The 14,713-nt window shown below is 54.7% G+C and overlaps 1 long non-coding RNA gene across 1 annotated transcript; it reads left to right on the forward strand.

The window, feature by feature from the left end:
• The first annotated feature begins 11,551 nt into the window (after positions 1-11,551).
• Positions 11,552-14,245, forward strand: LOC109941557 (uncharacterized). Its single transcript, XR_002264215.1, has 3 exons — positions 11,552-12,356; positions 12,480-13,494; positions 13,583-14,245. It is a non-coding gene; the product is annotated as an uncharacterized lncRNA (long non-coding RNA).
• The last annotated feature ends 468 nt before the right edge of the window (positions 14,246-14,713 follow it).

Below are 14,713 nucleotides of genomic sequence, written 5' to 3' on the forward strand. Positions count from 1 at the left end.
TTTCGACAAGATGCTCAAGGAGCCGTGCCCCTATCACCAGGGGCCCGTCAAGCACACCCTTGAGGAGTGCGTCATGCTTCGGCGCCACTTCCACAGGGCCGGGCCACCCGCGGAGGGTGGCAGGACCCGCGACGACGACAAGAAGGAAGATCACCAAGCAGGAGAGTTCCCTGAGGTCCGCGTCTGCTTCATGTTCTACGGTGGGCAAGCGGCGAATGCCTCGGCTCGGCATCGCAAGCAAGAGCGTTGGGAGGTCTGCTCGGTGAAGGTGGCAGCGCCAGTCTACCTAGACTGGTCCGACAAGCCCATCACCTTCGACCAAGCCGACCACCCCGACCACGTGCCGAGCCCGGGGAAATACCCGCTCGTCGTCGACCCCGTCATCAGCGATGTCAGGCTCACCAAGGTCCTTATGGATGGAGGCAGCAGCCTCAACATCATCTACGCCGAGACCCTCGGGCTCCTGCGCGTTGATCTGTCCTCCGTCCGAGCAGGCGTTGCGCCCTTCCACGGGATCATTCCCGGGAAGCGCGTCCAGCCCCTCGGACGACTCGACCTTCCCGTCTGCTTCGGAACGCCCTCCAACTTCCGAAGGGAGACCCTGACGTTCGAGGTGGTCGGGTTCCGAGGAACCTACCACACGGTACTGGGAAGGCCATGCTACGCGAAGTTCATGGCCGTCCCCAACTACACCTACCTGAAGCTCAAGATGCCGGGCCCCAACGGGGTCATCACCATCGGCCCCACGTACAAACACGCGTTCGAATGCGACGTGGAGTGTGTGGAGTACGCCGAGGCCCTCGTCGCCGACTTGGAAAACCTCTCTAAGGAGGTGCCGGACGTGAAACGTCATGCCGGCAACTTCGAGCCAGTGGAGACGGTTAAGGCCGTCCCCCTCGACTCCAGCGGCGACGCCTCCAAGCAGGCCCGGATCGGGCTCGATCCCAAATAGGAAGCAGTGCTCGTCGACTTTCTTCGCGCAAACGCCGACGTTTTCGCGTGGAGTCCCTCGGACATGCCCGGCATACCGAGGGATGTCGCCGAGCACTCGCTGTATATTCGGGCCGGAGCCCAACCCGTCAAGCAGCCTCTGCGCCGATTCGACGAGGAGAAGCGCAGAGTGATAGGCGAGGAGATCCACAAGCTAATGGCGGCAGGGTTCATCAAAGAGGTATTCCATCCCGAATGGCTTGCCAACCCTGTGCTTGTGAGAAAGAAAGGGGGGAAATGGCGGATGTGTGTAGACTACACTGGTCTCAACAAAGCATGTCCGAAGGTTCCCTACCCTCTGCCTCGCATCGATCAAATCGTGGATTCCACCGCTGGGTGCGAAACCCTGTCTTTCCTCGATGCCTACTCAGGGTATCATCAAATCAGGATGAAAGAGTCCGACCAGCTCGCGTCTTCTTTCATCACGCCCTTCGGCATGTACTGCTATGTCACCATGCCGTTCGGCTTGAGGAATGCGGGCGCGACGTACCAGCGGTGCATGAACCATGTGTTCGGTGAACACATCGGTCGCACGGTCGAGGCCTACGTCGATGACATCGTAGTCAAGACGAGGAAAGCTTCCGACCTCCTTTCCGACCTTGAAGTGACATTCCGATGTCTCAAGGCGAAAGGCGTCAAGCTCAATCCCGAGAAGTGTGTCTTTGGGGTGCCCCGAGGCATGCTCTTGGGGTTCATCGTCTCCGAGCGAGGCATCGAAGCCAACCCAGAGAAGATCGCAGCCATCACCAGTATGGGGCCCATCAAGGACTTAAAAGGCGTACAGAGGGTCATGGGATGTCTCGCGGCTCTGAGCCGCTTCATCTCACACCTCGGCGAAAGAGGTCTGCCTCTGTACCGCCTCTTAAGGAAGGTCGAGTGCTTCACTTGGACCCCTAAGGCCGAGGAAGCTCTCGGGAACCTGAAGGCGCTCCTCACAAAGGTGCCTATCTTGGTGCCTCCAGCTGCCGGAGAAGCCCTCTTGGTCTACGTCGCCGCGACCACTCAGGTGGTTAGCGCCGCGATTGTGGTCGAGAGGCAAGAAGAGGGGCATGCATTGCCTGTTCAGAGGCCAGTTTACTTCGTCAGCGAGGTACTGTCCAAAACCAAGATCCGCTACCCACAAGTTCAGAAGCTGCTGTATGCAGTGATTCTGACGCGGCGGAAGTTGCGACACTACTTCGAGTCTCATCCGGTAACTGTGGTGTCATCCTTCCCCCTAGGGGAGATCATCCAGTGCCGAGAGGCCTCGGGCAGGATTGCAAAGTGGGCGGTGGAAATCATGGGCGAGACAATCTCGTTCGCCCCTCGGAAGGCCATCAAGTCCCAGGTCTTGGCGGACTTCGTAGTCGAATGGGTCGACACCCAGCTACCGACGGCTCCGATCCAACCGGAGCTCTGGACCATGTTTTTCGACGGGTCGCTGATGAAGACGGGAGCCGGCGTAGGCCTACTCTTCATCTCGCCCCTCGGGAAACGCCTACGCTATGTGCTACGCCTCCATTTCCCGGCGTCCAACAATGTGGCTGAGTATGAGGCTCTGGTCAACGGGTTGCGGATCGCCATCAAGCTAGGGGTCCGGCGCCTCGACGCCCGCGGTGACTCGCAGCTCGTCATCGACCAAGTCATGAAGAACTCCCACTGCCGCGACCCGAAGATGGAGGCCTGCTGCGATGAAGTTCGGCGCCTGGAAGACAAGTTCTACGGGCTCGAGCTTAACCACATCGCTCGGCGCTATAACGAGACTGTGGATGAACTGGCTAAGATAGCCTCGGGGCGAACAACGGTTCCCTCGAACGTCTTCTCCCGAGATCTGCATCAACCCTCCATCAAGATCGACGACACGCCCGAGCCTGAGGCGCCCTCGGCCCAGTCCGAGGTACCCTCGGTCCAGCCCGAGGTACCCTCGGCACAGCCCGAGGCACCCTTAGCTCGGCCCGAGGCGCCTTCGGTTCAGCCCGAGGTACCCTCGGCCTCCGAGGGTGAGGCACTGCGCATCGAGGAGGAGCGAAGCGGGGCCACGCCTGATCGAAACTGGCAGACCTCGTACCTGCAATATCTCCACCAAGGAGAGCTACCCCTCGACCGAGCCGAGGCTCGGCGGGTGGCGCGGCGCGCCAAGTCGTTCGTCTTGCTGGGCGATGAGAAGGAGCTCTACCACTGCAGCCCCTCAGGCATCCTCCAGCGATGCATCTCCGTCACCGAAGGTCAGGAACTCCTGCGGGAGATACACTCGGGGGCTTGCGGCCATCACGCAGCGCCTCGAGCCCTTGTCGGGAATGCCTTCCGACAGGGCTTCTACTGGCCGACGGCGGTGGCCGACGCCACTGGAATTGTCCGCACCTGCGAAGGGTGCCAATTCTATGCGAAGCAGACCCACCTGCCCGCTCAGGGTCTGCAAACGATACCCATCACCTGGCCCTTTGCTGTGTGGGGTCTGGACCTCGTCGGCCCCTTGTAGAAGGCATCCGGGGGCTACACGCACCTGCTGGTCGCCATCGACAAATTCTCCAAGTGGATCGAGGTCCGACCCCTGAACAACATCAGGTCCGAGCAGGCGGTGGCGTTCTTCACCAACATCATCCATCGCTTCGGGGTCTCGAACTCCATCATCACCGACAACGGCACCCAGTTCACCGGCAGAAAGTTCTTGGACTTCTGCGAGGATCACCACATCCGGGTGGACTGGGCCGCCGTGGCTCATCCCATGTCAAATGGGCAAGTAGAGCGTGCCAATGGCATGATTCTACAAGGGCTCAAGCCTCGGATTTACAACGACCTCAACAAGTTCGGCAAGTGATGGATAAAGGAACTCCCCTCGGTGGTCTGGAGCCTGAGGACAACGCCGAGCCGAGCCACGGGTTTCACGCCGTTCTTCCTAGTCTACGGGGCCGAGGCTGTCTTGCCCACAGACCTGGAATACGGCTCCCCGAGGACGAGGGCCTATAGCGATCAAAGCAACCAAGCTAGCCGAGAAGACTCGCTGGACCAGCTGGAAGAGGCTCAGGACAAGGCCTTACTACACTCGGCGCGGTACCAGCAGTCCCTGCGACGCTACCACGCCCGAGGGGTCCGGTCCCGAGACCTCCAGGTGGGCGACCTGGTGCTTCGGCTGAGACAAGACGCCCGAGGGAGGCACAAGCTCACGCCCCCCCTGGGAGGGACCATTCGTCATCGCCAAAGTTCTGAAGCCCAGAACGTACAAGCTGACCAACAGTCAAGGCGAGGTCTACGACAACGCTTGGAACATCCAACAGCTACGTCGTTTCTACCCTTAAGATGTTTTCAAGTTGTTCATATACCTCGCACCCACGCAAAGTTTAGTCATCAAGGAAGGGTCGGCCTCGCCTCGGCAAAGCCCGACCCTCCCTCGGGGGCTAAAAGGGGGGAACCCCCTCTGCGTTGAAATTTTCCTCGAAAAAAGATCTCTTCTGCCAGAATGTCTTTCGTGCTTTTTGACTACTTCGAAAAGTGGATCCTGAAAACGACGGAGTACACGTAAGCAGCCAAGGCTGACCGAGCCGAGGGACTCCTACGCCTCCGGGATACGGATACCTCACTCATCACCTTCTGCGATAAGTAACTCGCGTTCGGATAAGTGATTCCGTGGACCGAACAAGTCTTCACGTTCGGAAGCTCTTCTGCCGAAGCGATCCTTCGAGCCTTCTCGACTGAGTCGGTGACAGAGCCTCATGGACGGGTGAAAGTGCGCGTAAGCGGCAAGGCCGACCGAGCCGAGGGACTCCCACGCCTCCGAGATACGGATACCTCACTCATCACCTTCCGCGAGAAGCAACTCTCGCTCGCACAAACATCCCTGTTACCAACAAAAAAGTCCAGATACTCGAAACAAGAGGAAAAGAGACGCAACTTTACAACACAGCGAGGGTGTGTGTTCTGGCCTCGGCGGCCGCAGAAGGCACACGCTACAAGACACTCTGATCCTGCAGGCTCGGGTCTTGACGCCGAAAGGGGGCAGTAGCACCCTCGGCATCGACGACACCTTCGGTGAGGTCCGACCTAGCCTCGGACGGTGATGCGGTCCAAGGATCTCCGCTCTAAAGGACGACGTCATCGCCACGCCCGGGCAATCGCTGCCAGGGTCTTCTCCAGGAATCCGGCCCGAGCAGGCGGCTCGACCGGTCGCCCCAGGGCCTCGGCCAGCCGTCCTCAGAGGGAGCCAGCCCGACCCGAGGCTTCGGCTGGTCAACTCCAGCATCGGTCCCGCCAACGGACGACCCGGCTAGGCTCCGGCCAACCAGGTTTCATTTTTGAGCCAACTCTGCCCCTGTTTATGCTGATATCGCTACCCCTGGCCTCGGCTCATCGAAGAGCGGCCAAGGGGTCCCTTTAACTAAGCTAGAGAAGCCTCAGACAACAAGGCCGACCGAGCCGAGGGACTCCTACGCCTCCGGGATACGGATACCTCACTTGTCACCTTGACACGGGGCGACTCACGCTTGGTGAAGCGGTTCAGACAACCAACAGGCGAGTCTTAGTGCTCGAAAATGAGGAAAAAACACGGCTCCGTGCCAAAATTACATACATGTTTAGGCCTCGACAGCCACAATGAACAAAAACACTGGCATTCAAAGTGCCATTACAAACAGAACTCTGGTTCCGTCCCCGCGGGTATGAGCAACCCCGAGCCTGCGGGACGACGAACATCGGGAGACCCGCTAGCGACCTCTGCAGCAGCAGCCATGGTCCCGGGTGGACGCGGCCGTCGGAGGGCTCTCGTTCGCGTTCCCGCTCAAGGGACACGAACCAGCTATTAAAGCCAAAGAGCGGGCCGCTCCCAAGCGCACCGGCAGGTCCTCGCTGTCGTCCTCGCCAAGAATGCGAGGAAGAGGGCGGAATGTTGCATCCTAGCTGGGCAGCAACAGTTCGCCTTCCCCGGCATGGCTGGAGGACGTCTCTGCCGCAGGGCTGGAGGGCGATTGCCACAACCAGAAGCTGGAAGAAGAGGTGGCCCGCCGACCCGCACAGGAGGTAGAGCCCCGGCTCGCCTCGCCCCCCGCCCCAGCGAGGATGACGAACACCCTCGACGCTGAGGGCGGGATCGAGATCATAGCCCGGCTTGCCTCTCCCCATCCAGGAGCTGGAGGTCACCGTCTTGGGTGACCACCAGCGGAGGGGTGCAACCGGGCTGTGTGATGAAAATCCTTGAAGCCGAACGATGGCTGAAAGGTACCAACTCCCGCGGAGTTGCGTTCCTCCAACGATGAGGCGGAAAGACAGCGGGTATCCACCATCCGGGGGCTTGGAAGGCGGAAAGACACGGTGCATGAGGGAGCGCGAAGACATGGTCTACTTCCAAGGGGGTCACCCTCCTTTTAAAGGCGACTATCCCTACTTGCGTCCCCAGCCGTCACGGGCTGAGTCTTCTCCAACACGCTCCAAGGCCCTCCCCTACGGCGCGGGGGCTGGGTCCCACATGTCATGCAAGCTGGCTCAGAGCAGAAGAAGCCAAACCGTCGTGCGCGGTGCGCACAACCGCCCAGCGGTTACAAGTGACCCTCCACTTTTACCCAGACCAACGGGCGAAAGGGGCGGGCAGCCATGCAGGCGGCATGCAACCACGCCAAGTGGGCGCACTTCTCCGACTCCCAACACGCCCAGCATGGAGGCCTAGGCCCACGTGTCATGCAACCGGCGCGTCGAATGCTTCGTGCATGCAACTGCACCGCCACTTGCGCCACCACCGCGCCTCCTCGGTTGCGGAACCAATACCGTGACTCGAGGCGACCCAGCAGCGCCAGCCTGGCGCGGCGGTCAGTGCGGCCAAAAACGGGCCGGCAGTAATGACGGTGGCAGGCAGGCAGGAGCAGCAGACACGTCGTCAGCCAAGCTCACGTCCCATCCGGGGGCAGCGAGAGGACCCCCTCTCACGGCGTGAAGACAACGCGCCCGTGTTCCGTTCCTCGAACGGCTCGCGCATGCGCAACGGTCGCCCCGCCAACCACTCGCCCCGTCGCATTAACTCCGCGGCGGGACAGGCGGCGCCTCTGGCAGGAGAAGCGGGCGACGCTTCGCCTTCGCCATAATGACCGCGTCAGTAAAGGTACGCCGCGTCGTTCGATTTCGTATCCTTTTCCTTTTTTCCTCTTTCTCTCTCTTGCAACAGGGACCGGGAAAGGGGGATACCCCGAAAAGGATCCTTCCCCGTGAAGGAACCAGGCTCCGAGCCTCCCTACTGATCAGAGGTTCGAAGGCTGGCCCCCCGAAGGGTTCGACAGCCGCCTCAGATCGCATGGGCCCTACACCCACTATTGGTCAGAGGTTCGAAGGCCGGCCCCCGAAGGGTTCCACGGCCGCCTCAGGCTACTCGGGCTCCGCGCCCATTACTGATCAGGGGTTCGAAGGCTGGCCCCCGAAGGGTTCACAGCCGCCTCAGACGCTGAGCGAGGGATGACCATGGGTACGTTCGATACATAACCAAGGCTCGGGCTGCGCTCCCGAGGTACCCTAGGACATTTCCGAGACCAGCGGGAGCGATCTTGTAACGGAATCCCATCAGAGGGAGGCATCGAGCCCTCGGACCCTGTCGCCAGGGGACCGGGTCCGGCAGATCACCCGCAGGTACTTTTGGGCGTGCCTCTGGGCCCCTAGCCGACCCCTAACAAACGGGGCACAGACGTCCACTCGGATTATCCGCTTGCAGCTCACCGGAGACACCATGTTCGGCGCCCATCGAGGGCAACATGGCGCTTTCCCCCCCTCCTCCTTGCGGAAAGGCGACGCAGGGGCGTATGTAAAAAAGCCGAGTCTGTCCCTGATCGCCCTCTCGCCCTGTGCAGAGGCTCGGGGGCTGCTCTCGCAAACCCGACTCTGGCCGAACCGTTGACAGCGTCAACATACCAGCCCGAGAACTTGGGACCCGACCGTACACCCGGGCTACGGCCAGCTCGCATGAGGGAACAACCAGACCAGCCGAAGCATTGCGCGAGGCATTAAGACCTCGAAGGAGTGAAACCACTCCTCCGAGGCCTCGGGGGCTACACCCGGCGGGTGCGCTCGCGCGCACCCACCGGAACAAAATGCAACCGAGAAAGGCTGGTCCCCTTGCAAAAAAGTGCGACGAAAGCCTCCAAGCGAGTGCTAACACTCCCTTCGAGGCTCGGGGGCTACTGTCGGGGACCATAATTAGGGGTACCCTCAAGACTCCTAATTCTCAGCTAGTAACCCCCATCAGCATAAAGCTGCTAAGGCCTGATGGGTGCGATTAAGTCAAGGATCGGTCCATTCGAGCGACTCGATCACGCCTCGCCCGAGCCTAGCCTCGGACAAGGGCAGCCGACCCCGGAGGATTTCAGTCTCGCCCGAGGCCCCCCTCCGACGGCGAACATATTTCCGGCTCGCCCGAGGCCCTGCCTTCGCTAAGAAGCAACCCTGACTAAATCGCCGCACCGACCGACCAAGTCGCAGGAGCATTTAATGCAAAGGTGGCCTGACACCTTTATCCTGACGCGCGCCTCCCGGCAGAGCCGAAGTGACCGCCGTCACTTTGCCGCTCCACTGACCGACCTGACAGAAGGACAGCGCCGCCTGCGCCACTCCGACTGCGGTGCCATTTGACAGAGTGAGGCTGACAGGCAGTCAGGCCCAGCCGAAGGCGCCATAGGAAGCTCCGCTTCGCTTGACCCAGGGCTCAGACTCGGGCTCAGCCCCGGAAGACGGCGAACTCCGCTCCGCCCGACCCAGGGCTCGGACTCGGGCTAAGTCCCGGAAGACGGCGAACTCCGCTCCGCCCGACCCAGGGCTCGGACTCGGGCTAAGTCCCGGAAGACGGCGAACTCCGCTCCGCCCGACCCAGGGCCCGGACTCAGGCTAGGTCCCGGAAGACGGCGAACTCCGCTCCGCCCGACCCAGGGCTCGGACTCGGGCTACGTCCCGGAAGACGGCGAACTCCGCTCCGCCCGACCCAGGGCTCGGACTCGGCCTCGGCCATGGAAGACAGACTCGACCTCGGCTTCGGAGGAGCCTCCGCATCGCCCAACCTAGGGCACAGGCCAGCCACGTCAATAGGAGGCGCCATCATCACCCTACCCCGATCTGACTCGGGCCGCAGGGAACCAGACCGACGTCCCATCTGGCTAGCTCCGCCAGATAGGCAATGATGGTGCCCCGCATGCTCTGTGACGACAACGGCTCTCAGCCCCCTTACGAAAGCAAGAGGACGTCAGCAAGGACCCAACCGCTCCGACAGCTGTCCCTCCGCCAGGCTCCATCGCTCCTCCGATGGCCACGACATCACACCAGCTGGGTGCCAAAATCTCTCCGGCTGCCACGACGGCATGTACTTAGGGCGCTAGCTCTCCCCCGCTAGACACGTAGCACTCTGCTACACCCCATTGTACACCTGGATCCTCTCCTTACGCCTATAAAAGGAAGGACCAGGGCCCTCTTAGAGAGGGTTGGCCGCGCGGGGACGAGGATGAGACAGGCGCTCGCTTGGAAGCCGCTCGCTCCCTCACCCGCGTGGACGCTTGTAACCCCCTACTGCAAGCGCACCCGACCTGGGCGCGGGACGAACACGAAGGCCGCGGGATTCCCACCTCTCTCACGCCGGTCTCCGCCCGCCTCGCTTCTCCCCCCTTCGCGCTCGCCCTCGCGCTCGACCCATCTGGGCTGGGGCACGCGGCGACACTCACTCGTCGGCCCAAGGGACCCCCCGGTCTCGAAATGCCGACAATATCCGAGTGTTGCTTGCAGGAGTAGCTGTTGTTGAACATTCTGCAGCAAGCATTAGTACCGGACTGAGCACGGTAGTGTCGAGGAGCGGCAGTGCCAGGCAGTTTTCTGACATCAGGTTTGAGTTTTAGTCTAAACATACATATTCTACTGTGTTCATGCTGTTCAGTGTGCTCTGCTTAAGATGAGTTCATATCATCTAGGATTTGATATTCATATACTTATATTGTTGTCTTAGATAGTTGTTACAGAAGTTTGAATCCTGGCAGAGGTTGTATTTGTGTCTCCACCCATTTATTACCATGTTTGTGGCTTTCTCTCTGGCTGTGTTTGCGCCTTTCTCTCTAGCTGCACATGAGAGGAGTGTTGAAGTGTATAAGTGGATTGGCTACCTTCTCCCATTAGCTTAAGCTTTTGGGTTGAACTGGTTAGTGCATACACTCTAACATGGAATCAAAGCCAGAAGTCTTGAGTTTGAATCTTGCCAGAGATTTTATTTGTGCCTCCACCCATCTATTTCCACATTTGCGCCTTTCTCTCTAGCTTCACGTGAGTGGGGGTGTTGAAGTGTATAAGTGGATTGACTACCTTCTCTCGTTAGCTTAAGCTTTTGGGTTGAATTGGTTAGTGTGTCCACTCTAACAGTATGCAGGGAAGGTTTAGACTTGTCCTCGGGTGATTGGCAAACCAGACCACTCCGGTGGTGCACCTGACTGCTTATGCAGGGAGGATGTAAAATAGACTTCAGTCGGTTGGCTATCTGGACCGGTCCAGTGGTGCAATAGACCAGTCAGGGTTCAATGGCTCTCTTCAGATCATTACGATCAGATCCAACGTGGAGGGTCCAGTGGCACATCGAACCAGTTACTATAAACCCTGGCGCGACAGAACAGTCACCTGTAAGACACACTTTAGAGGGTCCAGGGGTGCACTGGACTAGCATTGTAGGGGGTCTCATGCACCGCCCGAGAGTGCAGTTTTGATAGTTTTTTGAGCTAGAAAAGTGTTAGCGCCTTGCAAGAGATTTGTTCTTAAGTTGTTGCAAAGTTCTTGTGCTCTTGATTGTGTTTCGCTCTCATTCCCAACCTCATTCTTTCATCATGTAAAGCTAGCAAGAGACGCCAAACTGTGTAGTGATCCTTACAGGGACTTTGTGTCCTTTGAGATTGAGAAAAAACACTCAACATGCCTAAGTGATCAATTGAGAGAGGAAAAGGGTTGAAAGAGACTCGTCCTTAGTGGACTCCTTAACGGGGACGTAGATTCTTTAGAGCCGGACCTCGAGAAACCAATCGTCCATGTTCTTTGTGTTTGATTCTTGTTCGTGATTTTTTTCTTCCTCCCCCCTCTCTAGTTCTCTTGCTTGCGCTTGATTCTTTATCACTTCAGTTGCTCCCAAAGTAATTCTGCAACCATTTGAGCAACTCTAGCAAGAAGAACAACTCTTACTCCGATTGTTTTAATTCTTGTCCTAACGCCTAAATAGGGTACGAGTTTGTGTTTTAAGATATAAATTAGGTTGTTAAACTCCTTTTCTTGTAGAGATAGCAACACTTAGATAAAACCGTAGTGCACACTTGTGTTAAGTTATTTCATAGATTTTGTTTAAAAGAATTATTATTGGCTTAGTTTAGAGTGCAAAAAATAGAAGTTCTAATTCACTCCCTCATACGTGTTCCTTTCAGGTTTGTACCTAGATAAGGCCTCAACTTATGCTTTATAATATGAATATAATTTTTGTATTCATTGTTTTCCATTATTCGAATTACTTGCGGTTTAAATTTGAATTATACGAAAAATTCAATAAAATCAAATAAATTTAGTATATATATCAAACACTCACATCTCTTCTCCGTCCGGCTAGCTCTGCACGCACCTCCTCTAGGCTCCAAGGTCCAAGCCACTGCCCCTGCACACTCCAGGATTCAAGTCGCCGCCCTGCGCATCCACCAAGCACGCCGCACCCCTCGCATCTCTCAATCCCACTTCCCACCTCCCCTTGCCTTATCCACCATTCCCACCGCCCCTTGTGCATCCCCAATCCCGACGGCCCCTGCGGATCCTCCAATCCCGCCACCCCTTCCCATTATCATTTCTGCAGACCTCTCCTCCATGGATGACCTCGACGCCGAGGAAAATCTAGCGGTTGCATTGAAATATAGGAGCATGTTGAGGCGAGGATTAGACTTCAATTCTTTCCTCGAAGATGAAGACATCGCGACAACATCACTGGCACAGACACCTATTTCGAATGGAGAGCTTGCGGGCACAGGTGGGCGCGACAGCATCGCGTGCGTGAGGCGAGGGGGACGCGGTGTCGTCGTCAGCCTTGGCCTAAACTACCACACAACTGGTGGACGTGGCGTCGCTAGGTTGTCGAGCGACGTCGTCGAGGACGACCGAAGTGCTGAGTGCAGCATCGCCACCTCGTGGTGCGAAGGTGTTGAACACGAGTGTAGGGCTGGGCGCGGGCTCGTCAATGCGACCCTCGGCATGGCGAGCGCTTTGCGCGACCTCGGCTCAGCGTTCGTTGGGTGTGACATAGGTAGCACGAGCGCAGTCACCAGCGTCACCATGTCAGAGCGCTATGCGTGGCATCGGCTCGACGTTTACAGGGCGCGGCAATGGCTCCACGAGCGCAGGGCATGGCGTCGACACACCAGACCACGTCAATGGTGTGGCTTCTGTTCTAGATGTTCAATAAATTGCTCACTAGAAGTAGTGTCATTGTGTCAGGTCAATCTGTTTTTGTGAAGCCTACATGTTTGTTAAAATGCTCACACCATCTTATTTTGTAGATATTATTTCCGATGCAGTGCCACAGTCCGGGAGAGGATCCGAACGTGAAAGCGGACAACACAAGGTTCGCATGGTTTTGTTTGTTCTGTTCGTATTTGCAGACATGGGAGCGCCTACAAGCCTCCACGATCTAATTTAATTGATGTGGATGATTGACAACCCATCGAAGAGGAACATCATGCTCAACCACTAATTGGAAACAATGTAAATTCCTTTATTTTCTATTTTCACAATTACTAGGAATATATCTAATGACACCCACCTTTACCATTTAATCATGTGCAGTAGTGCATATGTCACAACAGAACTATGATCCTTTTACAATTGAAAATTGAAATACCAAATTTGATTTTATCTTCAGTTGCTCTTGCATTATGCATTAATCGGATACTGTATGACTTCAAACTTCAGCAATATTCTATTTCACATTTATTAGACTTCTATGATAGCCTAGGTCGTTCATTATGGTACAAATTTAAAGACTTCATGCATCATTGCCGAAAATTCTATGTAGATCATGGCTCTGCACTATTTTGTGTTCAAAGTTCATTGGCGAGTATTGAATGCTATTTTTTCTTCAATAAACTGTTAACGAGTGTTGACTAAATTCTGTTGAATAAACTGCTGACTTCTGTTGCCGAGTGTTTTTTTTCAATAAAATTCCTAAACTTTACTTGCATACTTGTTTTAAATTTTGAGTATAATGAACTTTATGATAAAGCAACTTGGACATTTGAGAACACAAGAATATTTTGTGAAATCTGTATCGAAGAAATCAATGCTGGTAATAGGCCGAATGTCATCATGAATACACGTGGTTACAATAACATAGCTGAAAAGTACAAGATAGCAACAGGGTTGCACCATTCAAGGCTTCAATTGAAGAATAAATTGGACTTACTTAAAGGGTTATAAGGTTTTTGGTTGCAATTAAATGGAAATACTAGATTAGGAGGGGATTCTGGATTAAAAACTGTGACTGCACCTCAGGAGTATTGGAATCGTGTTACTAAGGTATTACTTATTTAATTTTGTATAATAACCTCATTTTATACGGTTGTTGTAATGACATTGGAGTAACCATTATTGTACTTGTGTGCAGGGCAAATCTCACAGGAAAAACTAAAAAAGGACCGCCTCATGAAGATATGCTACAACAATTATTTGGAGGCGTTGTTGTGGATGGCTCCGGTGCCTGTGCTCCTGGTGAAGAGTTGGGTGCTCATGAGGTGCCTACAAACTATATTCCAGAAGATACTGTCACATATGTGTCTCCCCCCAAGTTCTTTTGTGAGCAAGAGGCCCTCTCAACGTTCAAATGCTAGTACTGCAACTAGTCCAACTAGTCCACAAAAGCGCACTAAAAATCCAATGGTTAAAGTAATACAGGGCATTCATGAGACCTTAAAGAATAAATTGTAAAATTTGTGAGATGGTCATGGTTGGTCAACATTTGGATGAATAGATTAAGGAAGTTCAACAAATAGCAATTTGATGTGGACAAGAGAAGGGTCAGTTTTATATTTCATGGCAACAGAATTGTTTAAGAAAGTTGAGAAAATGACAACGTTCAAGGCATTTGAGACAGATGAAGGAAGAATTATGGTTGAAGTGTCATTTGGTAATGCATGCTACATTTAGTAGATATTTAATAAGCTATTGTTATGAGCTTTTAATTATGATAGTCATTATGTTATGAGCTGGTGAACATGAACATTATTACATTATCGCCATCAACTATGTTATGAGACCTTGTTATTTTATTGTGAACTAAACCATGTTATGTTATTGTATTATGTTATGTGTACATGGACAATGGTTCAAGTGATGATGATGAGCTGGACATGTCCATGGTCTTTGCACTTGATCAAGTTAAGACTTTGATAAAATTTGAACCAATTATATTTGGACTTGGTATGTTCTACACTGAAACTTACTAGAACAAATCTGTGAGATCATAACCTTTGATGACTAGATATGATTAGGTGATGAGAACAACTAGTGACCCTATACATTGTTATGACATGTTTAGGATGAGCAGACCGTTGTTTGAAAGTTCACATGAAATGTTAGTATTGTCATATGGGTTGACATCAAGTAAAAATGACATCTATTGAAGTTTTGGCAATGTTTCTATGTACCGGTGGTGTTCCTCAATCTTTTGTTCAAGTGAAGAATCAGTTTTGAAGGTCCAAAGAAACCATTAGTAGAAAAATCGATGAAGTTTTGGAAT

Source organism: Zea mays, chromosome 8 (assembly GCF_902167145.1).
Source record: "Zea mays cultivar B73 chromosome 8, Zm-B73-REFERENCE-NAM-5.0, whole genome shotgun sequence".
Taxonomy (NCBI): domain Eukaryota; kingdom Viridiplantae; phylum Streptophyta; class Magnoliopsida; order Poales; family Poaceae; genus Zea; species Zea mays.